We start from the raw sequence: 26915 nt of genomic DNA, 5'->3' as shown, positions 1-26915 counted from the left end.
ATTGCAACCAGTTTGTGTAAGGTCATTCTTACCCCCACTTAGATATCTATAAAAGTTTCTTGACAGGAGACTATGTCAATCCAAACATCCTTTGCATACTTGTAACAATCAACTTCATAAAGCACAAATATGGTCATGGTATTTTTTTTTTTTGCTGAAAATCCTGTACTGATTTCTTTTACTTTTGTATTAAAATTCTCAAAGGGTCATGAATGCTTTAAGGAACTGCCGTAAGGATGCTTACTACAAAAGCCTAATATACTGGACACTGAACTCTGTTCAGCATTTCTATTCTTCTTCCCATTTTTACTATAGCATATATATGCCTTCCATGCCAACCCTCTACAATTGGCTTTCATTTTACCTAAACACATGTTGTGATTTCTGTTTTCTTAATTAGCATGACTTTTTTATTTTTTCCTTTTGTGGTTTTGAAACATGGTTTCTCTGGTAGTCTTTGCTGTCCTGACATTCTCTCTGTAGACCAGGCTGGCCTTGAACTCACAGAGATCCATTTGCCTCTTTGGCATTAAAAGTGTATGTCACCATTATCAGGCCTCCCCACTGTTTAATTCACACAATTGTTATGCCTCTGGATCCCATTCACCTTCTATTAACTCTTGAATATTCACAGCTTTGCTTTGATTCAGAACTTACATTGAATGCCACTTGTTTTATACAGTGTAACTCAAACAGTGCACAGTCAAATTTACTTGCAAATTTACAAATTTACAAAGTTAACTTTGAACTTCTTGATTTTTTTTTTTCTAGAATTTATTGGTAGGAAGTTTTTACACCAATATAAACCCATGTGCCATACATCTGTATGCTTAGCTGTAAACAAAATTTTACATAGTGCTTTATATATAAAGAAATCATGTCTCCTACACAAGCCTTACCAACACCCTTGTGGATATAATGTACAAACTGTGTGTATATGTATGCATTTGTGTTCTTGTGTTTGTGTGTATATATGCTTGGATAGTGTGTGTTCCTGTATGTTGGCCAGTGTTCCTGTGTTTATATGTATAAATCCTCCTATATATGTTTATATATTTCTATGTTGGTGTATGTGTATGTGTGTGTTTGTATATATTTGTGTACCTTAGTGTAGTGACTAAAGATTAATTCCCAGTGTTTTTCCTTTGCCTTTTGACACAGTCTCTTCATTGTCCCAGAGATATCTAATTAGGCTAGTCTAGCTGGCCAGTGACCCCAAGGGTCTTCATGTCTCCAGTCTCCAATGATCAGTTATATTCTAGAATTCCACTGTAGCTATGCCTATATACGGGTGTTGGGGATCAAGCTTATTACTCCTTGCTTATACAATAGTCTTTTATAAACTTATCAATCTCTTAGATCGTTACAAGTTACTTTGTTCTTTTATCTTACTTGTTCATATTTAGTATTCAAATCTATTTTGAAAGTCACTTCCAACATCTGTTGGTTCTAAGCTCGTGTTCCAGCTTGTGTGATCCACAGTTACTTACTGTTGCTCTCACCGTCTTCTGATATACTGTTCATCATAAATAGCTTTACCCTTTCTCATCCCACCTACCCTCAATAATCCAATGTCTGCAATGTTATTTTTGTAATATTTCTAAAATAGAGATTTACTGATGCTATTCTATATTTAAAAATCAGCAATAGTCTCCAACTTTTTATAGAAGAGTCACAATTTATTAAATTTGTCAGAGAAAATTAAAATTGTTGGGGAACAAGCTTTTTTTTTTTTTTAAAATGTAATCTTTCCATAACAAAAATCAGTCCTGTTCTTCATTCCATTAGTAATAAACAGTATTTCAGCTCTTTTACCTCTTGAATAGAATTAACAGTGTGGCCTTCCCTTAGGTAATGTAAAAGATTTCTTTTAAAGATGTCCTAGGTTTTACTTATAGTAATAACATATTATAAACAACTATAGTATTATGGTTCTTAGATAAATGATATAATATATAGAGCTATTATAAGCACACACATAATTGAGTCATAATACCAATATTGCTACATATTGATATCTTGCATAATCACATGCTTTGCACTGCACTAATTTTTTTTCTACAAAATTGTAATTTTCTCATTTCTCATAACATTCTTAACTGGAATGTTAAGAGTTAGACATATAATAAGAACACAATTGTCACTAGTTAGCTCCAAAACAGGCAATAGTACTCTGTTTTAATCTTTGTCTTTTGCTTTGTCTACATATGATAGCTATTTTGAATATTAAATAAGAAAATTTATTTGTAAGTTTTACTGTATTAGGCAAAATTGTCTGCAAGCATACCACATCATCAATAACAGAGTCAGGGCCTCAGGCCTCCCCTTGAGCTGGATCCCAATTTGGGTACATCTCTGGAACTTGTTTCCCTCATGCTCTTCTGAGAGGCTCAACAAGCAGATAAATGAGTCAGATGCAGACACTAGCATCCATCTAATGAACAGAAGCCAGGGACCCATGTGGTTGGATTGAGCAAAGGCTGGAAGAAGCTGAGAAGGCCAGCCCCATGGGAAGACCAGCAGTCTCAACTGACCTGGAACCCTGAGATCTCTCAGAAACTGAATCAACAACAAGGCAGCATACATCAGCTGATATGAGGCCCCCATACATATACAGAGGACTGCCTGGTCTGGCCTCAGTGGGAGAAGATGCACCTAACCCTAGAGAGACTTAGGCCAGGGAGTGGGAAGGTCTGGTGGGATCAGGGTTGGGGGTGAGTACATCCTCTTGGAGACTTGGGCAGGGGAGGAGGTATGGGACAGGAAGTGGTTGGGGGGCAGTCTGGAAGGGGGATGAAATCTGGACTATAAAAAAGATTAAAGAATAAAAATAAATAAATTTAATAAAAAATTGCTATATTATTTGTATAATTTTTGTGTTTTTGTTTTTATTTAACTTAGAATGCATTTGTGTAGACATTTGTGTTTTCTTGTTGAGTTCACTAGTGTCCTGTGTCTGTTCCACTATGGATCTAGGGCCGCTCTGGGAGGCAGGACTCAGGAAGTTTGACTTTGCCCACCCGATGATGGCTCTGGGTGTGGGGATGAGAGTTCTTGGCTGGTCATGGGCAGCTGGCTTGGGTTTTTGGTCTCGGTGGCTGGGAGTGCAGAGAGGTCTTCTGCAGGAGATTATAGGGTGGCTCTGTATATTTTATGTGCTTGAGAAAACTAGTTAATTTAGATTCTATTATTATTACTATTATGATCTGATGAATATTTTCATTAATATAAATTGTCTTGCCCTCATATTTGACCAACTTTGGCTGACATTACAACTTCAAGCATTCCTAAACTTTACATGATAATATCTTTGCTGTGTAGCCTACAGGCTGCTCCTTACAGCCTATATGTATTAAATATTGTCTTCTCTTTATAAAAATATGGCTGTGAATAATTAAAAATATACATTGCTCTTATTATTAATAAGGAGGAGTATTTAGTCCAAATAATGAGCAAATAAACAGTCTTTTCCTATGTGAAAGAAATTTGCCCAGAATGGTACATATATCTCCATATTACATTGTCAAAAACTTAAAAAACAAACAAACAAACTTGTTATCCTTGGTGTATTGTGAAAATAATGGGATATAACTACCCCTGGGCCAAAAAGAAAAATAATGATAATATACTATTTAAGAATATGTAATGAAGTGTTTTTAAAATCTACTTTCCACACTGTGATATTTCAAGTGTTATGAGTCAAGAAACTAATACTGTCACAGTACATGGTTTTTTCTTAGAGATGTATTTACTGCAGACTCAAAACTACAATTGAATTATGAATAACAGCTATGATTTTAGAAACCAAGAATGAAAACGAAAATAGTATAATATTTAAAGGATATTTAATCTGCTTAAACCATGCTGGTGAGGATTTCAACAAGTAATAATTGACTGTATTTTAAAGCTGGAGGCAAAGCCCAAGGTACTAACACAGGCAGGTCATTAACACCCTGGTAAAAGTGTTCAGAGGACATATTATGGCTTTTTATTTGTGCAATTTTTATATTTATCAATTTCTAAAGATACTAAAATAACTGGGTTAGATAAAATATTTTGGCATAACTTGATAACTTACTAATATTACCTTGCAAATTGACCATTTTAAATTCTGTTATTCTTTTATATTTCATTTTTCTTTTTACTACCAACCTTATTTCATTCAATAATAATGAATAGTTGAAGCACATTGCTAACTTGGTTTTGGAAGGTTATGTTATCTATTAGCCAACAATACAGTATAAGGTTTATTCAAAGTTTATAAATTTATATATACTCGACAGATGCTTACTAAATGTTTTTTGGTGATGGCATTAGTAATAATGAACTTGGTATCTTCACTATCATACCAATATACTAAACATTTTCAAGATTTGGATATCTGTATTTTAGCTTTGAAAATATTGTATGTAAATGCAATATATATATATCCCCTAGTTCATCTTCATCCTTTTTGTCCTCTTGAATGGTACCATTTCACATACTCATTTTGATAGAGCTTACAAAGATATTTAAATTCTGATATATCCTTCCTTCTGTGCCTTGTTGCTTTCCTTCTGTTTATATGAAATTAAGCCTTGGCTCATTTGAAGTCTCTGTCTTCGACTCATTCCAGCACACCTGTGCTCCCCAGTATAGTCTGCTCAGCACCTACATGTCTTTCTGTCTTCCTTGGGAACTTCACGAACAGACTTAAATTTTTCTCCAAAGTGTAATAAGCATACATACTTTCAGAGCAAGTTATGTTCTCTAAACATTTGAGGTGGTAGGTATCATTAAAACGGAGTGATGGTGCTGAAGAGATGCAGAATATATTTAGACAGAAACTCAAATGCTAAAACTCACACGACTTTGTACTTGTACCCCAGGCTGATATTCTTTAAAATTTGCCCACGAGATTGGAATCAGCTCCTCAACATGGTCTCCCTGTCCTTCAGTCTGATCTGTCCTCTGTTCGGTTCATTTTCCTCGCGCAAGGCTCTAGTTGAACTGAAACACCTAATTCCGTCCACTCTCTGCTACCTCTGTAAAAACTGATGCATTTTCACAGCGGTATTTGTCTGAATTTTGCTCTGAGTTACTACTTTCAGACCTCTTTCTTAATTAGGAAATGTCTCATCTTAAAGTCATTGTATAAGTGTGGCTTGGAGATGACTTCCTTGAACTCAAGAAAAGAACGGTATACTGTGATTCCATAATAATCATAGAATTCAATGCAACAAATGTAATTATTTACTTATCCTCTACTTACACATTTTTCTTGACCAGAGTGTCTGTATATAATCTTAAATTGGCAAATTTTCATCTTTTACCTAGACATTGACATAACTTTCCTTGTATCTATTTTTAATTGCTTCCTGTGAGTTTTGTCTCTCATAATGAGATGAGGAAGGTAACTACAATGTCACTAGAAATCTTGATTCTTTCCTTTTTAGTTAGCTTTTGTTAATTTATACATAACATACAGAGGTTACTAAAAATAGCCACCACACTTCCACATCTGAGCAACATGCTGGCAGGAACCAGAGAAACAGTATGTAAGTACGAGTGCACATTACAAGAATTGATTCTGTTTATGATCTTATTTTTCATGAAAAAAGAACTATTGTTCGCAATTATATAAAATTGGACAAAAATGCACCCTGTGATCTTTATATTTTCTAGATAAAAATGAAAATACCAAGATGTTAGGGGATTATTCCCACTCTTATGATCCCAGTTCTTTGTTAAGAAAGAAAGGAAAGAAAGACTGTGCTTTCATCAAAGTCGTTTGGTCCTGATGATTTCATGGCTCTCTGTTTTAATTATAGTATAAGACTTTTTCATAGGATAAAGCTGAATAAACATCCATAGATCAACTGCTTCATCAGAAAAGAAAAATCATGTAAGAAGAACTCAGAGCACAAAAAGAAAATTCATAAGAACCTTTTTCAGTGATTTCCTGAGTGTTTATAGATGCATAAGATCAGCTCCACTAACAATAAACACTAACAATAAATTATATTCCACAGTCCCAGATAGGCTCATCTTAGGTCTTTTTCTTTCAACAGTTTTACAACATCTTTTTTTTTTTCTGACTTTTAATTGATGAAGTAGATGATCACATTTCTCAGTATGATCTAACTTGCTCCTTGTTAGATATTCATAATAGGTCAATACCATATCGCACTCAAATAATATTTTTACTACTGAGATTTTTTCCACTAATTTGCTTATTTATTCACTTTACATTCTCATTTCTGCCCACTGGGGACAGACAAGGCAGCCCAGCCGGGGAAATAAGCCCAGTTTGTATTCTTTGCACAAGCAACAGCTTTAGGGATAGCCCCCATTCCTGTTACTGGAGGACACATGAAGATAGAGCTGCACATTTGCTCCATATGGCCAGGGGCCTAGGTGCAGGCCCTGTATGCTCTTTAGTTGGTGGTTCAGTCTCTGAAAGACCCCAAGGGTCTAGGTTAGTTGATTCTGTTGATCTTCCTGTGCAATTCCTATCCCCTTCAGGACCCTCAGTCATTTCCCTAACTCTTCAATAAGATATCTCGAGCTCTGTCCGATATTTGGCTGTGGTTCTCTATGTCTGTTTCAGTCCAATGCTGGGTGGAGCCTCTCAGAGAACAGTCATGATAGGCTCCTGTCTGCAAACATAACAGAATATCACTAATAGTGTCAGGAATTGGTGCTTGTCCATACAATGGATCTTATGTCAGGCCAATTATTGGTTTACCATTCCCTCAGCCTTTGATCTATTCCCCATCACTGCATTTCTTGTAGACTAGAAAATTTTGGGACAAAAGTTTTATGAGTGGATTAGTGTTTTTCTTTCTCCACTGGGGTTTCCTGCCTGACTACAAGAGGTGGTCCCTTCAGGTTCCATATTGCAACTGTTTTGAGGCTCAGATAAAGTCACCCCCATAGACTCCTGGGAACCTCCTCAACCCCAAGTTTCTGTCAAGGTGAACCTTTCTGTGTCACCCTGCAAGCCACATCTCTCCATTCACCCTGCTGGCCTTTCTACTGACTCTGCACACACCTGCTCCCGATAGTCCTTCCTCCCCCAATACCCTCCCCTCCACATTCCCTTCCTCCGTCTGCCTCCATGACTATTTTATTCCCCTTTCTTAGTAAGATTCAACTATCTTCTCATGGACCTTCCTTCTTGTTTAGCTTCTTTGGGCCTGTGTATTGTAGCATGGGTATCGTGTATTTGATGGCTAATATTCACTTATAAGTGAGTACAGACTATGTATGTCCCTTTGTCTGGGTTACCTCATTTAAGATGATATTTTCTAGTCCTATCCATTTATCTGAAAAATTCATGATATCCTTGTTTTTAATTGCTAAATACTATTCAATTGTGGAAATGAACCACATTTTCTTTATTCTTCTTTGCTTGAGGGGCATATGACTTATTTTAGTTGCTGGCTATTACTAATAAAGCTGTTATAAACATAGTAGAACCCATGTCCTTGTGGTATAGTGAAGCAGCTTTTGGGTATATGCTCAGGAGGGGTATAGCTAGGTCTTCAGGCAGAAACTATTTCAAAATTTCCAAGAAACCACCAGATTGATATCCAGAGTAGTTGTATAAATTTACACTCCCACCAGCAATAGAGGAGTGTTCTCCATGCTCCACATCCTTGCCAGCATGTCCAATCACTTGAATATTTTATTGCAGCCATTATGATTGGTGTAAGATGGATTCTCAGGGTGGTATTGATTTCATTTTCTTGATGACTAAGCACTTTGAAAATTTCTTTAAGTACTTCTAGGCCATTTGAGATTCCTCTGTTGAAAATTCTATTTAGCTCTGTACCCCATTTTAAATTGTGTTATTTGGTTTGTTTGTGTCTAATTTCTAGAGCTCTTTATACATTTTGGATATTAGCCCTCTGCCAGATGGAGAGTTAGTGAAGATCTTTTCCCAGTCTGTAGTTTGTTGTTTTATCTTATTGACCCAGGTCTTTGCCTTACAGAAGCTTTCAGTTGCATAATATCCCATTTAGCAATTGTTGATCTTAGAGCCTGGACCACTGGTGATTTTTTTCATGAAATTATCTTCTGTACCAATGCATTCAAGGCTATTTCCCACTTTTTTTGTATTAGAGTTAGTGTATCCAATTTTATTTTTTATTGAAGATATTTTCTGGACCATTGAGCTGGGAATCTTCTCCTTCTATTCCTATTATTCTTAAGTTTGATCTTTTCATAGTGTCTCAAATTTCCTGGATGTTTTGTGTTAGAAACGGTTTAGATTTGGCATTTTCTTTGAGTGAATTTTCAATTTCTTCCATTGTATCTTCTATTACTGGGAAGATTCTCTCTTCTATCTCTCATATTCTGTTAGTAATGCTTATGTCTGTAGTTCCTGTACTTTTTCCTATGTTTTCCATCTCCATGGTTTTCTCTACTTGTGTTTTATTTATTGGTTTTGTTTCCATTTACAGGTCTTGAACCATTTTATTTATTTTTGACACCTGTTTGATTGTATTTTTCTGTATTTTTTCTAGAAGTTTGGACCAGCTAATGGAGCACAGAAATGATGAGACAGACCACTGGACTCCTTGACTTCCAGGAGGCCCAGAGTACAGAGGATTGATTGGGTATGGGTATCTGACCTGAATGTGTTGGGTGGCAGCAGCACTACTGGAGGCAGGCAAAACCATGGGCCACACCCTACAAAGCTATTTGATTGGATTCATGATCCACTTCACTAGGGTGGTAAGTGCCAATGTGTGGTTCTGTAAGCCTGACTAACAACCCAAGTCAGGTACAAATATTCCATTGGAGAACTTTTCTGATAACTAAATGGGCATAACAATAAGCTATGCTTTAAATACCAACAAGCAAAAACAGCTCTCAGTCTTAATCAGAGAAGACTTTCCTACTTATATGCAGTAGCAAATGAAAAGATTCATGGACTCCCAAGATGCAGAGAATATAGGACAGTTATGGGCTTAATCCTAACCAAATCATTTACACTACTCATTCCCAAAGCTCAGGAAACACTGTGAGAGAGAAGCAGTATGCATATAAGAGCAAGTAGAAAGGATGTAGTGTCACAGCCCAAGCTGCCCCATGTTGGGGGGCCAAAAATGTTGTGAAATGCTCTACCCCACATTTGGGGTCCAAATTGTCTCGGACAGTTCTGTCAATGTTGGAACCCGCACTGCCAAAAGCCTTGGGGGCTAAGTTGTTAGAGCCTGCACTGTCCCAAGCTGCTCCGGTCTGCGGGTCGGGGTTAAGCAAGAGACAGAGTGAGGACAGACATGAAGAATGGAGACCAGACAGAGTGTGATTCAATCCCATTTATTCTTCAGTCTCTCTTCTTCTCTCCAAATCCCAAGTCTTGAGTTCCTAGTCCCTAGTGCCTCCAAGTTCCAACTTACTTCTTCCAAGTGCTAAGTGCCTAATGTCTAATAATCTTTCTTCCGAGTTCTCTAGTCCAAGTGTCTTCTTCTTCAATGCCTAATTCCTACTCCAAGTTGTACTCAACTCTTCTGTCTGCCTCTCACCTTTTATATGTCTTGCTTCTAAGCCACGCCTTTAGGTCACACCTTTAAGCCATGCCCTAAGGTCTTGTCTCTAAATCTGATCTCTAAGTCACACCCTTAAGTTCCACACCTTTAAGTCTCACACACCCAAGGAAAGATCCTGGGTATCTAAAAGCAGATGTTATCAGTGTGCTCAGCTGTTGTAGGCTAATGTAATCAAGTCTCTCGTCAGGGTATATGGCTCAAGATGGCTTCTGTCGGCTCCCAACAGTGTACAGCTATGGAACTCCATTCACTAGATTCTGTATAATCCTCAAATAACAAGTGCAGTTAACATGTACTGTGCCCCCACACAACCAGTTCTATCAATAATTAGTGAAGGGAAGAGACTTAGAGTTTATAGGATCTTGCTCTTTATCTCTGAATCATTGACTATTAATATAATCAGGGAGGGGCTAGAATCAGTGTGCTGAAATGTATACCTACAGATGATCCCATCAGGCTGAAGAATATATCTACAAAGTCACAGTCACACAGATGATGATCCTAGATAATTTCAAGTAAGTATATCAAGACATGTATGTTACTGAATAGTAGTGGCTCATGCCTTTCATCCCAGCACTCAGGAGGCAGAGGCAGGCAGATCTATGTGGTCTACAGCATAAGAGTGTCAGGATAATCAGTGATGCACTGTCTTGAAAAAAAATGAAAAACAAAACAAAACAAAAAGACGTGTGTGTCAGACAAGTGAAGATGAGGAAAAATAATTGAGGGAAGAAAGAAAGGTGACTGTGGACTATAAGGAGGACTGGGTGAGAATGGTCAGTATTCCTGGCATATATGCTGGAAATTTCAAAGAGAAATTTTTAAATGAAACACTTCAAGAAGGTGGTCAGTAAGTCCACAGTGACCAGCAGTAATGTTTTCTCACATGCCCAGCATTTCTCTTGCCACTTTTTATATTGTAAGGTGGGGCAGGACCCTGAAATTCTTCAATCCTACATCAAAATTCCATCCAGTCCAATGTGTCTAGTGTTTTCACTTTCTTTAAAGGCACCAGTTGTAGTGGAAGGATATACAGAGGGGATGAGGGACAAAGTACAAACCCAATAGAAGTCATGGAAATGAAGCTATGCTCCATTCATCTAGACTTATTCTACCAGCACGCTTTTTGTCTTCCCTAGGTACCTGAAATCCCTTTGAACATAAAAAATTTTCTAAAGCCACAACTACAAAAACCATTTTATGGCAAATACAAAATACTAGGTAATTTTCATTCATAGCTGTAAAACAAGCATCTATCACTTCTCTATTATCCTTAAAAGTAGAGATTTAAACAAAAATAACCTTGAGAAAAAAATAGGATTATGGATGAAGTCATTTTTCTTATATTATTTATGCTTTCACTGATCATTGTAAGTGTTCATCAAGAATTCAAATTACAAATTAAATATTATCAAACCACCATCATTTTTGGACCACTACCCTACATTTGATGCCTGGAGTTACTTAAGTAGTGAGTTTATATCTAAAAGGAAAACTCATATATCTTAACTGTAAGTGATTGACTCTTTATAGAAAAGTAGATGCAAAGTGGTATTACAACCTGAGGTGCTGAAGGTCCATCTCTTTGTTTTGCCAGCTCCTTGTTGAAAAAACAAATTGTACTATGATAGGAAACTGAGTTAACTAGTGGACAATATTATGTGCGATTGATCTTCTGGGCAAAGGTCAGAGACCTGCAATAATTTTATGAAAGCAGTCATCCACTGAGAACAGGGCTAATACTTTTGGTTCCTCTCAGTGAAAAGTCAATGGACTTTGGCAACCACAGTACACAGCTTTGGTGCAAAGACAGTAAGACACTCAGCTCAGTTCAGCACTATGAGAATCCATACAAGGAATTTCTCTGGAAAAAGACTAGAGTCCATACTGAATAAGGTAGACAGAGGGGTCTGAAAGCCAGGGAACCTTTCTTTCATTTCTTTAGCTCAGATGACTAGCTTTATGTTCATATGTTGGCACTCATATTGTATTTTATAGATCTGGTAGGTTTGACTGTCTTTTCTTTATGAAGAGAAAGCATTTTGCTAAGTTACTTTCTTTTTTTATTGGATGTTATATTTACATTTCAGATTTTATCCCTTTACCACATCCACCCTCCTGCCCAGGAACCCCTATCCCATCTCCCCTCCTCCTTCTTCTATGAGGATGAACCCCAATTACCCCCCCACTCCCACCTCCCCACCATTGAATTCCCCCACATTCTGTGTCCAGCCTTCATGGGACCAAGGATCTCCTCTCCCAGCTGTGCCCAACAAGGCCATCCTCCCCTACATATACAGCGGGAGTCATGGTCCCTCCCTATGTGCTCCCAGGCTGGTTGTTTAGACCCTGGAGAGCTCTGGTTGGTTGGTATTGTTGCTCTCCTCTAGGAGGAAGCAAACCCTTTCATCTCCTTCAGTCTTCTCTCTAACTCCTCCATTGGGAACCCCTTGATCAGATCAATTGTTAGCTGTGAGCATCCGCCTCTGAATATGTCAGACTCTGGCAGACCTCTCAGGAGACAGCTATATCAGGCTCTTGTCAGCATGCACTTCCAAAACCAGATACACTGAAACTAATAGAATAGAAGGTGGGGAAGACCCTCGAATACCTAGGCACAGGGGAAAAGTTCTTGAACAGAACACCAATGGCTTATGCTCTAAGATAAAGAATTGATAAATGGGACCTCATCAAATTGCAAAGCTTCTGTAAGGCAAAGGACACTGTCAATAGGACAAAACAGCAACCAACAGATTGGGAAAAGATCTTTACCAATCCTACATCCGATAAAGGGCTAAGTAACTTTCATAGTGACGATTTTGAGGATTTTGCACTTGTGTTTCTCTTCTGTTCTTCTCAAACTCACCTTCATTTTGTCATTTTAAGATGTAAACATGTGTTCACCAGCATGGTACAATTGACACAAGAACCTCCTCATCTTCTCGCTCTCCACTGTGCTGCTAAATCTCTCCAAAACTGTGAGTGCCATTTACTATTGTCACTCCATCTATATATTTTTTTCTATCTTTAATAGGCACAGAAAAAATAACAGGGCAATCTTGGGACAATTATATATTTGTGGGAGAGTTAGGCAATATCTCGAGATTGTGATCCACATTAGTTCATTGTCCATAGCAGAGGACAATAAAAATCTATCTTTCTGGATCAGAAAGTGTTGTTATCTTGATAGCTTCATATGTTCTCTTACAATCAGAGGTAGCACTTATATCCTCTCATGACAGACACTCTCAGCTGTAATAATAAATATCATTTTTTATTGGGCAAATAGTTTTCATCACTGCCAACATTGATGCTCTCTGATAACATAAAGCTGCACAAAATCAGATATTTGTGATAGGAAGGTGGGTTAAATGTGTGTGTGTGTGTATGTCTGTCTGTCTGTGTGTGTGTGTGTGTGTGTGTGTGTGTGTGTGTGTGTGTAGCTATTGGGCCCTATTTTACTCCCTTCTAAAGAAAAAAATATGTGTATATATATTAATTTTAATCATATATATATGATATAGGGTAAGAATATAGGATATAGGAATGAATGAAAAACACAAAGACAATGTGACTTTAAGATATTCCCCATGTTGAATTAAATTAAAAAATAAAATCATTAAAACATATCTCTTATTTTAGTTTATGGCTGATATAGTCTGTGTCTATTCAGTCTTCGATCTTCAATAGAAGATACCTTAGACCCTCCACAATCCACTCATCATTGGCTTTAATTTCTCTATAAGAGTCTTATTCCTTTTATATATTTTTCAATTGTTAATTGTCATTATATTGAGTGCCAAGAAAAATTGAGTTATTTCATTTTTAATTTTATAAACATATTATCCCCAAAACAATGGCATAATTCAGTAAGAACTTACTTTCTGCCCTGCAGTGAGACTCTACTATTGTGGGTCAAGACTACTCCATTTTAAGAAACTGCTATATTGTGAAAACATATGGCTAGCTAATCTTGTGGCATTTAAAAGTATAATTCTACTATAAGGTCCAGTAGAAACTACTGTCTGAGAGATTTTTGAAAGTGCAGTGTTCTTTCTTGGGACATGGAGCACGTCTGTAGCAATTGCATTCACTGGACAGCAGCAACCCTGTTTTATTTTTACTCATAATTTATCCACAACCTTTAAAGAAATGCCATTGAGCATCCTCATTTAGACTGCTTAGTGGAAGTTCACTGGATACATTCCAAAATCTAATTACTTGGCTTAATTGAAAAACTTTTAGATTTGCACTAGGTGTCATTTTCCTACTCTGCAGATAATAGGACACCTCCTCCCTAAACTAAGCACACACCCACGTTGAGTAACTGAGCTGTGACTACCTCCCGCTTCTAATTACCAATGAAATAGAAAGAAAGAAAAATTCTCAGATTCTCTCACCTGCGGTTCTGCTAACACAACACTTCAATCCTGGAAAGGAAAGGGAAAAACTGCTTTCAGGAATTAGAAGTAACAAATTGTCAAGATACCACAAATAAATTAAAGTAGATTCTTACTGCATTTCAAAATATTTTAGCACGGTTTGTTTGATCTGTTCACAAGAATATGGTAAACCGGTAAGCGTCTCTCTCTCTCTCTCTCTCTCTCTCTCTCTCTCTCTCTCTCTCTCTCTCTCTCTGTGTACAGTCATTTGACATGTACTATTATAAAGTCCAGTAGAAACTATTATCTGAGAGATTTTGAAAGTGCAATGTTTTTTCTTGTGACATGGAACACATCTGTAGCAATTGCATTCACTGGACAGCAGCAACCCTGTTTTAATTTAATAGGGAATGTGATTAAAGTAGAAGTTAGGAATCAAACTATCTGGGCATGTACTATATTAACTTTGATTTACATTCATATTTTAAATTTTAAAGTAACACTAAACTGTTGTATAAGAAGGCAGAAATAAAGAAAACATGAACTTATATCTAATAATTTATGCCTTACATTTGATAGAACTTAAATCAAGCAAGAACCAAGTGCTATAGGACCTCCAAGTACTGGTCAATTTCACAAGCTCTTTTGTCTAGCTTTAAGGTGATAAACATTACAAAATTTAGACTGTACAGCTAATGTGTTTGCATAAGGATGTTGTGAAATGTTCACCACAGTCAAGCCAATTAACATATCTTTAAGTACCAGATAAATGTTTTTTGACTGAACACACCTATGTAGTTAAGATAAATTATCTGGGAACATTAGAACCATATAACAAATCACTGTTAACTAGAACCACATTGTTATAAATTATATCTCCAAAAAAAAAAATTCAACTTGAATCACTTAAATTTGGTCACTTGACCAACACCCCTGATCCTTATTTTCCCAGACCTTGGCAACTGCCATCCTACCTTTTACTTTTTCAAAGTTGACTTGCATTTTCTTTCCCAGTTTATCCACTCCAGGACTACTAGTACATGGTATGGTCCCTCGCATGGTCAGGATGGGTGTCTCCTCAGTTAACACTGAGATGCGTTTCTATAGCTACTCTAAAGTCAGCCAAGTTGTAATGAACTTTAACTTTCACGTCAACTTAAAATGTTAGCTTAGACCAGTGCACTGTGGAGTCCTGTTTCTTTATGCTTCTGATTGTATGGCTTGCTTTTGGATGCAGTTCACTGCTGTTACCCTGATTCATGAGAGTATCCCATTCCATACTGCTGTGGTGGCAAAAGACCCCAATTCAAACATTTATGCATACTTTCTCTTTCAACGTAAGATCTAGTCTATAGCATGTGCTTATTATACTTCAAACACAGTGCAAGCAATAGTAATGGATGCTTATTTTCCTATTATTATTTAATTACTCATAATAATATGCATATCATATATAACATTTTATGAATCAATAATGAGCCCTACATTTTTGCCTCCCTTGCAAACACATTGTGTTAGTCATAAATGGGCGCCCATTACACTACGGGCAAATGAAGATATCAGATATTAAGGAGTAGAGAAATAGCTGAGCAGTTAAGACTACTTTCTGCTCTTTCAGAGGATCTGAATGTGTTTGGTTCCCAGAACCCATGTCAGATGGCTCACAACTCCCTGGAACTCCATATCAAGAATCTCTGTTGGCAAACACACAGAGGTTGTATGTGCTTGTGCGCGCGCGCACACACACACACACACACACACACACACACACACACACACACACCACACTCACTTTAAAAAGTACCAAAAATTTGTGAGGTAGGATATGGGCTTAGTGTGAAATACTAGAAAGCTAAACTCAAGAAAGCAGAGGAAAAAACTCCCTATGCAAACCACTTTCCAAACAGCCATGTTCCTGTTGTTCCTGCAGCTGCTACTACAAGCCTTGCTAAGTTTGACCTTTCTTGCTGTACTGCTGGATTTTTTTTATTGTGTTCTAATTATAATAAAAACCATTGGATTGATTTGAATATTTCTGTAATAAAATAAAATAAAATAAAGCTTTTATTGTATTACCACTAGCAGAATCTATCTGACAGTTATCATATAGACTTTTCCAATTTACTGAAATAAAAAAATGATTTCAAAATACAATACTTCCCTGCTAGTTGTATGGAATATTTTTGTTGTTATTGTTGTTTAGTTGTTTTGTTTTTTTTTTTTTTTCATTCTTCCTTCTCTGTCCTCCAATCTAGAGTTGCCATCTCCAGACATGGGAACTGGAAAGTGAGAGGCAGCAGGAGAAATGGCTTCATTTTACAAGATAACTCCATCACCCAAAGTGGTTGCAGAAAATTCAAATCAGCAGACAGAGAAGCTGAAGTGTGCAGCTACCTACCATCTCTCTAATCTCCCACACATCCTTTGATAATTACAGGGCTCCAACTCCTTCGACACACAGGGAGTAGACAAAGGAGGGAAATCACTTTTTATAATACATAACATTGTAAAAGAATCTAACATCTGCTACAAGAGGTTATGTAATATAAAGGTTAAATAAAATTACCTCCTTTTTTTTAAGTCTCCTATATAAAATTTAGAAATTGTTCCTTGGGCCCATTTTAAAGATACCCACAGAGGGTTTACAATGAATTCATTGTCTTCAACTTGAAGAGAATTTTACATTCTTTTCTCTTCTTCATTCTCTTACTATTTAAGTGCAATAAAAATTAGAAAATTTCTCTAAGCTGTTCATATTGGTTTATGGAAGTTGACCCTCAGATTTTTAGTGTAGAAAATAACTGTCAGATTGATGTTGGTGATGGACACACTAAACCCACTATGTAGGAGATAGATATAGGCAGAGCTATGATTTCTAAGCCAGCCGGGTCTACAGAGTGAGTTCCATGTGATCCAGGGACACAGGAAAACCCTGTCTAAAAAAAAATCTGTCACTCAATTCTAATTGGTTATTCATTCTTGCCAGTCCTAAATACACTACGACAAATCTCAGGTTTCCTTAATGCCATGGAGGTCTGTTCTTAGAAATAAGTCTGATGTATACTCAAGTCCTGGCAGTTTGTAGTTACAAGTATCAGGAATGAATTAAGCAGAGAAGATTTTACTTAAGAGTTGCTAGTGTATCAGAGATGTAATATATATATATATATATTTCTAATATATATATATTAGAAAACCAAGCCTGAACAAAAGCCTCTGCAAGCAAGGCACATCTACCATGACCCCACAGGGGAATATTGCATTTAGCCCTTACACAGGTGATTTCCCCTGGTGCCACCACACTACACCACCAAGCTTCTTGAGAGTCACTCTGCTGGACCCCTCATCAATTTTACATTATGTGACTTGTAAATCTGATTTAAGTAACACTTCATCTTGGCTCTCTGTGTACTTTCCTGTGAAGAGCAGGCATCTTTTCAGCTTAGAGTCTAATCTCAACAATCATTGATAAGAAGCTTGATTTTTCAGAAAGTACACATAAGTGACCTTGATGTAGTTGTGTACAATATAATCAAATATTACCAGGCTTTCACATTCCTGAGTGTCGTATTCTTCCACCCCTTTGCTGTTTTCTGGTGTGGTATATTTTGTTTTGGAAGTCAGCAAAGTTTCCATATAGATCAGTTTACTGTACTATAACCTGAGAAAAAGGGCTATGAGCATTTTGGCTTTGGCTCAGCCCTGGTTTGGTTGAGTTGTATGTCTTCAGCCTCATTTGGTTCCACCTGTGTATATATTATAGATGATACTGCATTATCTTCCACATTCTAGTGTTATGGGAGATGCTCATGTGAAAACAAAATTTCAAGCATAAGAGTAAGGTGGACTGAACAAATAATACTGCATTTTTTCCATTCCTTTTAACTCTTCTCTGGAGTACTGGGAAAATTGGTGAGTATGATTTTACTTTCTAACCATCATTTCATCTTTTGGGATATCTTACAATTCTGGTCAATGATATAGCTCATAGGGCCTGATCTAGGTAGGATTGTACTGATTTTTTTTTCTATTCCCTGGCAACATGCATAGCACATAATCATGTTAGGAGAGCTGGTCCTCACAGAGTTGTTTCTAGGTCATCCCTTGAAGTCCTGTTTCATAAGTGTGTGGGTTCTTTAAGTTAGAGGGTCTTAACTTCCTTTTGTCTATGGTACCTAAGGTCAATGGCAATGACCTATGTTATTTGGGGGGGGGGGGTCTGTTGAAGATTCCTGACCAACAACTCTAAAGGAATACTGCTATCTTTGCCTGCTACTAAGGATTTTGTTGCAAAGTCTTGTTTGGCAAAAAAATCACTGTCACCATCATAAGTGGTATAACCTCATTGTGTGTGTGTGTATATATATATATATATATATATATATATATATATATATATATATATGCATATGCATACATATACACACACTTATGAAACAGGTCTTCAAGTAATGTCCTAGGAGCTCTCCGTGAGGATTGTCTCTACTAACATGATTATGAGTTATGCAAGCTGCTGCCAGGGGAGGAAAGAAATCATTAATGCAATCCTACCAAGATTATCCTCTGTGAGCTATATCATTTCCAGAATTGCAAGATATTAAAGAAAGTGAAATACCCATATACACACATGCACCCACACACATGAGTATTTTGAGCTGCTATCTTAATATTCCACACATGTTCTGTTTCCTGGAGTGTTATATTTTGTTTTGGAAGTAAGCATCTCCTCCGGACCTTACTGTTCTGTAACTTCAGAGAAATGGTGTCAGAATTCTTCAGGCCTGTGCACACACACACACACACACACACACACACACACACACACACACACACTTCTAATTAACCTTAAAATGATATGACTCATTTTGGCCTTTTGAAACATCCTTCTTTTTTTCCTGGGTGTTGCCCCAGTCTCCTTTCCTCAGCTAAGTCTTCCTGTTCACTTCCCCGATTTCCTTTTCCACAGCAACTTTGTATCACTATCCTGTTCTTTACTCTTCCAGCTCACTGACACACAAGATGCTCCCTTTCTGATTTTCCTGGTATCTGATATTTACTTCAGGTTGTATATTATCATCTAAAAATATGGGGTGAAATCTACTAATAACAGAAGTAATGTGGTATTTGTCTTTATGGGTCTGGGTTATGTCACTCAGTATATTTAATAGGTCTACCAATCTGCTTGGAAATTTAATGGTTTTACTTTGTATAGATGAATAATATTACAAAGTATATATCATCCATATTTTCATTATCCATTCATAGGTGTAGGACATTTACTTTATTTCCATTTTTTTTCTATTGTGAACATGGTGGAGCAGGTATCTATAGAGTGGAATATTGAGTCTTTTGGGAATATAGTGAGAAGTTGTATTGCTGAGTCATATGGTATTTTTAATTTTAGCCTTGAAAGGATTTTCCACATTGATTTTCTGATGGCTGCACCAGTTTGCAACCCTACTAATAGTGAATTAGAAAGTTTCCCTTTTCCCTACATCCATGTGACCTTTTCTTGGTCTTAGTCATTATTACTGGAGTAAGATGAAATCTCAAAGCACTTTTAATTTACATTCATCTAATTGCTAAGAATGTTGACTACTTCTGAGATTTTTTTAGCCAATTTTATTTCTTCTTTTGAGAAATCCTATTCAAGTCTACATCATATTTTAATTGGCTTGCTTATTTCCTTGACTGTAGTTTTAAAATTTCTTTTGTTAAATAAAAGCTTTCAATTCTTGGTAATTTTATATGGTATTTAAATCAATATTTAGGTATAAATAAATTTCCCTCTCTATTAGTCGATTCTCCCATAGATTAGAACTTTTAAGATGTTTATTGTTAAATAAATCATAAGCTAAACAAGACCACAAGCTATTTGTATCAGGTAGATCAAAAATTCTACTTCAACCTGTGAACTATCTTATCCCAGGGGCTCTTCAAAACTGTTATCTTTTGCATTATTTCACAGAACAGTAATAGTAAGGAAATATAGTACATGTAAAAGAGTTAAGTTTATTCATAGCACATAATTTGGCCTTTTCAACGAATTCTAGCATTATAATGATAACATCAAGCATGGAAGTACATAAAATAAACTATATTACACTTAAAGCCAACATTAACATTTAATAACAAATCACTAAAAATGGACATACAAAAATATCTCCCTTCTTGTTCTTCTTTATTTCTGTAACACTGATTTAAAAAAAAAAAAAAAAAAAAAAAAAAAAAAAAAAAAAAAAAAAAAGCTGAGTAAAACCAGCTGGGGTGAAGTGCTTTTTTCAGCTATAGATTATAGTCCCTCACAAAAGGCATCCAGGAAAAAGTCAAAGCAGGAACCTGGAGAAGAAAATGTAGTAGAGGCCAGGGAGCTATGCTACATAGTGGTTCGTACACTGTGGCTTGCTCAGTTTGCTTTTCAATACTACCAAGGATCACAGGCCCTGGGATAGTACTGAACAGAGTGGGCTTGTATCTCCCACATCAATAAAATATCCAACAGAATGCCCACATGCCAATAAAGGAAACTTCTCAATTGATACTCCATCTTTTCAGGCATCTTGAGTTTGGATCAAGTTGGCAAAAGCTAACCAGCACAATTCTCAGGAGTAAGTACTTGGAATAAAAAACAAAAGTAGATATGTTAGTCCTTCATTAACAAATGCCATTATAAGAAAGAATAAGGTTAATTACCTATTAATAGAGGGTGAGTCTAAAGGGAGTAATTTTATGACAGAGGACATTAGTTATCGTGTTCTTTCTTATATATTTTTAATGCAGTTATTTTACATGTTTCAATGTTTTGCCTGCATGAATGTGTATGTACCCAACACATGTCTAGTGCTCAAAGTGATCAGGAACAGGCATGGGATCAGCTAGAACTGTAGTCTAGGACAAGTTGTGCCCTGTCCTATTGGATCTGGAAATGGACTTGAGTCCCATGTAAGAAATAATGCACTCTTGAAAACTGGGCTTTCTCTTCAGCCACAAATAATTTGCTCTTTCAGGCTTTACTTTATTCCTTGGAGAAAGGCTCTGGCACAGAATTTGGAGTTAGACTATGAGTATCCTACCATTGTAGAAACAGAAAACAAGATGTATATAATTTCTGTAACAATCTGGACATGGGGCGTGTGCCATGCTGCATGTTTGGTCAGTATACATCTTAAACAAATTGTCTTCTTCACTCATGTGGATTCTTACAATCAAACTCAGGTCATCAGGCTTGGTACCAAGAACTTTTAGACATGAAACTTCTCTTGCTAACACAACATATATGCATCATATAGCATAATACCAGTATATCCCATCTTAGGATTTCACTGCTATCAACAGACACCATTACCAAGGCAAGTCCTATAAACCTATAAAATACAATTGGGGCTGACTTACAGGTTCAGAGGTTCACTCCATTATCATCAAGGCAAGAACAGGGCACCATCCAGGCAGGCATGGTTCTGGAGTAACTGAGAGTTCTACATCTTCATCTGGAAGCTGCTAACAGAATACTGACTTCCAGGCAGCTATGTCTAGGGTATTAAAGCCCACACCCACAGTGATAAACTTATTCCAATAAGGCCACACCTTCTAAAAGTGTCACTACCTGGGCCAAACATATACAAACCATCACATTCCACTCTCTGGTTCTCTAAGGCTTGTTCAAACTTGAGTCTATTGGGGTCATACCTAAACATTGCATAATGAAATACATTTCGTCAGACTTCAAAAGTCCCTGTATTATACAGCAGTCTCAAAAGTATTAAAAGTTCAAAGATCAAGTCATCTTCCGAGATTCATCCAGTCACTTAACAATAATAACCAAAGCAAGACAGGAAACCAGCTGGGCAAACTCCAAACTCTGCATCTTTCTGTCTGATGTCAAAGCAGTCTTCAGATTTCCAACTCCTTTGTTTTGTTTTGTTTTTTGTTGTTATTGTTTTGTTTTTTTTTCAATCTTTGATGACTGAAACAAACTTCTTTCATCTGGGCTTGTTCCACACCCTGTTATCAGCTTTTGTCAGCAGATAGATCACAGTTGTGGGATCTCAAACATCTTGGAAAGTGTCCCAGGAACTTCAATGTTACAGCTTCTTGTTTCAATGTCTGGGATCCACACATGATCTTCTGGGCTCCTGCAAAGGGCTGGCATCTCCAGCTCTGTACTCTGTAGCACTCTAAGCTCAGATTTATCTACTCCACTATTGCTGCTGTTCTTGATGATTATTCTGTAGTACTGGCATCTCCAATACACTGGAGTCTTCAGATGTAACTAGACTTCACCAATAGCCTCTCAAAAGCTCTCTTCATGGTACCAAGCCTCAATTTCTTTACATGATCCCTTCAGTCCTGGACCATCAACTGCAACTGAGGCTTCACCTTTACCAATGGCCTACCATGGTCTCTCAGAGTGCCAAGCCTCAGCTGCTCTTCATGATGCCTTCATGCTTTCAAAACCAGTACCACCTGATGACTCTTACATATTACCAAGTACAGATGCTGCAGGAGGCACAACCTTAGCTCTCTCTGGAACACAGCTGCCGGGAGCCAATCCCCTCGCCCCCGGCTTGGGGGTGAGAGAAGGGGAGAGAGAGATGCAGCTGCTTCTTCTTTCTTCTCCTCCTCCCACCGTCAGGTTCTTCTCCGAGGCAGCCCCTATGCTACTGTAGCTGACCTGCAGTCAGCATCCTGGCCCTAAGACCAGTAAGGTGTTAAGTAAATAGCCTTGTGCTATCCTAAAAACTTCTTCTGAGGATAATGGGACTGCAGGCTAGGGTGATTAACACCTGTAGGCTAACAGCAGAGGATTAGGCAACGTGGCCTTTGTTCTATCTCAGCAGGAACTGCTGGGCTCTAACTTGCAGGAAGAAAAGATACTTTAGAAAAGTTACTATAGAGTTTATTAAGTGTAAAAAGTATCCTATGAAAGCTATCTGAGAGGAAGCGTGGAAAGGTCCTGAGTGGGGAAGAAGAAAAGATTCTAACAAAGTAAAATTCTAAGGGAGAAAAATTCTAGGCAGGGGGAAAGGAAAGGGCGATGGGGTCTAACTGACTAGTCTAACTCACCATTCTAACTGCTCATTCTAACTTCCTATTCTAACTGACTCTGATCTCTTTGTCCTCAGAACTTATACATCTTTCAGAGTACATGGTCACATGTTACAAGGTTCATCACAAGTTCACACCAAATTTCAAGTCATAAATTGAAATAGAAGTTTACAACACAGAATGTTTACATGAATACCCATTAGGAGTAATTATCTAACTAGACATTCATCACCTGTTTAACTCTACAGGTTTGCAGAAAGTTTGAAACTATAACTTAAAAAATTAGTGAAGTTTTGTATAGATAAACCCAGGCAATATTTTCTCTTCTGTCCTGGTACCTATAATAAATTGTGGATTCCCTCTAGTAACCTAGGCTAATGGTTTTATGACCTCTTGGAATGTGCTCTGAGCAGGAGAAGGTCCAGTTACTATCACTCTTGGGGCAATTAACTGATAACACTCAGAAGACTGGCAGAGTTCTCATTGCAGTTTGACTATGCCTAAGGGACTTAATAGCAGTCCTGATATAAAAGAACTTAATAATCACTGATATAATTTTAGGAATTCTTATAAGATCATCATTAAGACTTAAGAAGTCATCTATTTGTCTATATAGTATCACTACAAGACAGTACATCTTCGTGGATCTGCAGAGATCTGCTGCAAAGGGGTGTGCTATTGCTTAGTGATTGTTACATATGTTTAATAATAGTAATAATGGGAAAAGCATATTAATAGTAGGAATCTTTCCTAAAATTACGTCCACCACAGCCTTGCTAATGGGGCACACTCGTCGCAGATTATATAATAATCCGAGGCAAGCATTTCAGGATGATCATCTGCTCTCATTATTAGCTTGTCCCATTATGGCTCCCAACACACAGCTTTTTCTGTGCTTTCAGAAAACACTTCCAAGAATATTTTACCTCAGTGATGCTGGTCTTTTCTTTTTTATTGGATATTTTATTTATTTAAATTTCAGATACCTTCCCCTTTCTACATTTCCCCTCCCTAGAAACCTCCTATCCCATCCCCCCTCCTCATTTTTGTTTTTATATCATTTTAATTACATTCAAATATTTAGGTCATTTCTAGGTTGAGGGACTAGCAATACAATAGATGCAAATAGTCAAGAAACAAGCAAGATAATAAACACAAATAGACAAAGAACAAGCAAGACAATAAAAAAATATGAACACTCCCATAATCACTGTTTCTAAGGGCTAATCAGGATGACCAAAATATCTGAGCCAACTTATCTGTCCTAGCCCAAAATCATTTTCATATCTGAAGCCTACTTCATTGTTCTAGCCTAAAATTTTGATTTCTGCCTGAAATTACTTCTTGTTCTAGCCTAATGTCAGAATCCTGCCTGAAGCCCACTTCTTTGTCCTTGGTCAAAGTCATATTCCTGCCAAGCAGCCCATTTCCTTGTCCTTGGGCCATGTCAGATTCTTGCCAAACATCCCCCAAAGCTCTCTTCCTCCCCCCCCCTTTTATTTTATAAACAAGACTGAGCCTATCTTAGGTCATTCTGTCAAGAATGCCTTCCTTACCTGTCGTGGAATATGCATTACCAAAAGCAATGCACTTATGTCTTAGGATGGTAAGGCTCTGTGCAGAATCTTACCTGTTCTTGGCTTGCCAGCCTGTAAATTTAATAACTCTGTTTTTAATCACCACTAATTTCTCAGCTCCAGCTAATCAGTACCAATTGTCCCAGTTGTCCTTTTTATTTTTCACTGTAAAGCCAAATCCACATAGCCAAAGCTGCCGAGTTCTACTGCATGCAGTAGCTGGAACATGGTCCCTCTTTCTCTATTATCAGGTTTCTGTTTTTCAATTCTCTCACTGCCTAAACTTGAATGTCCTAGAACTTGCTCTGTGGATTTATCTTGAACTCAGAAATTTGAATGGCTGTCTCCTGGGATTAAAGATATGTACCACCATGCCTGGACTTAAGCTTTTTCTTGAACTAGAACTTCCTCTGACCCAGGCTGGACTTGAGCTCAGAGATCTGCTTGACTTTGCTTCCTGGGATTATAGGTGTGTGCCACCATTGCCTGTTTCTAAATTAAGCAGGATAGTCTCTTGCTTTAAAGTCCCACTAACTTAATCCACTCTCTCCTAGAACACAGACTTTAGCTCCATTTCACTTCCTAATACAAATTTAATATTTGATCCATGTATTTTATATTTCTCATTTCCAAGCTTTCTATGCTTGATCAAAATATTCTTCATGAAACTTAACCAGAGAACAAGATCTATGCATTTCTGAGACTTCCTTTGTCAATGCAATTAATCTGAGTCTCTTTTCCTTATCCTTAGGCAGACTCTTCAGACAAGGGCAAAGAAGTAGTCACATTCTTTATCAAAATATCACAAAAAATAGTCTCTAGGCCACATATTTAAAATCTTCACTGAAACCTCTTGGGCCAGGTCCATACAATTCAAATCACTCTCAGTAAGAAAGTCTTCCATATTCCTACTAGTATAGCCCATTAAGCCCTATTTAAAGCATTCCACTGCTTTCCAAATCCAAAGTCTCAAATCCACATTCTTTCAAACAAAAACATGGGCAGGCCTGTCACAATACCTCAGTCCTTGGTACTAAGTTCTGTCTTAGTTAAATGTTTTTATTGCTGTAAGAAGACATCATGACAAAGGCAAATTTTATAAGGACAACATTTGCCCGGTGGTGGTGGCGGCACGCGCCTTTAATCCCAGCACTTGGGAGGCAGAGGCAGGCAGATTTCTGAGTTCGAGGCCAGCCTGGTCTACAGAGTGAGTTCCAGGACAGCCAGGACTACACAGAGAAACCCTGTCTCGATAAACAAAAAACAAACAAACCAAAAAAACCCAAAACACAAAAAGAACAACATTTAATTGAGACTGGCTTGCAGGTTCAGAGGTTTACTCTATCATCATCAAGGTAAGAGCATGGCAGCATCCATGCAGATGCGGTGCAGGTGGAACTGAAAGTTCTACATCTTCATCTGAAGGCTGCCAGCAGAATATTGACTTCCATGTTCCATGTAGCTATGATTAGGGTATTAAAGCCCATGCCCACAGCGACAAACATACTCCAACAAGGCCTCTTAAAAGTGCCACTCACTGGCCCAAACATATGCAAACCATCATATTCCCCATGAAGATTTATTCACTTTTATCCTTAAAAGCAATATTTGATATCTTACTACATTCTTTACAGAATATTTCCAGATATCTAAACATTATGTTTTCAGAAAGAAATAGCTCTCTATTATGATTTCTTTCTTATTTGTACTGAGGGTAAGCCATGTTTTACATATTTATTGGTTATTTCTTTGCTGTGAAATGATTATGTCTTTGGGTGAATTAGTATTTTAATGATCTTTTATTTCTCATAGCTTGATAGGAAATATTACCTATATTCTTAACCATTTTATTGAAGTATAATTTGCATGTAGTAAAATTTATCCATTTTAAAGATTTTAAATATACAATTAGATATTATTATCTAATTATGATCTGCAGTACATTTTATAACTGTGATCACATACTAGTTATTTAGAGGTAGTTTTACGAAATCACGATATTATAATATATAACATTTTTGTTACTATTAGTTTTAAAACTATTTTACACTGGGGCAAAATCTTTAATGTAATAACACTGCATTTAATACTATGATTTTTCTCCAATAAGATGACATGCATAATTGAAAGAATATCAAATTTCCAATTTTTAGGTGAAACATTTTATCTTCACTAAAATAGGTTTAATAATTATTGTTTTCATGCCTTTTATATTCTCATTGACTTTTTCAAATTTGAAAAATAATTCAAAGGAACTGAAAGAATGTAAGAGCCCAAGGATGGAGAGATTTAGAGCAAAATAATGTTTTTGGGTAAGACATAGCCATTGAAATTATAAACTCACTGAACATGTTTTTATCTTCACAGGCCCT

At 37.0% G+C, this 26915-nt stretch overlaps 1 long non-coding RNA gene across 2 annotated transcripts in view; it reads left to right on the top strand.

The window, feature by feature from the left end:
• Window positions 1–17885, top strand: part of LOC143435713 (uncharacterized) — a 140570-nt gene extending 122685 nt beyond the window's left edge. Inside the window, exons 2-5 of one of the 2 annotated variants that reach the window (XR_013106177.1) lie at window positions 8511–8721; window positions 12426–12517; window positions 16177–16472; window positions 17714–17869. This is a non-coding gene — a long non-coding RNA (uncharacterized LOC143435713). Of the gene's footprint in view, window positions 1–8510; window positions 8722–12425; window positions 12518–16176 lie in introns of both variants that reach the window. The other variant, XR_013106176.1, reaches the window with a different exon arrangement.
• The last annotated feature ends 9030 nt before the right edge of the window (window positions 17886–26915 follow it).

This window comes from Arvicanthis niloticus, chromosome 22 (genome assembly GCF_011762505.2).
Source record: "Arvicanthis niloticus isolate mArvNil1 chromosome 22, mArvNil1.pat.X, whole genome shotgun sequence".
NCBI lineage: Eukaryota > Metazoa > Chordata > Mammalia > Rodentia > Muridae > Arvicanthis > Arvicanthis niloticus.
The sequence above is the reverse complement of the archived record's forward strand: the minus strand, read 5'-3'. Positions and strand labels throughout refer to the sequence as shown.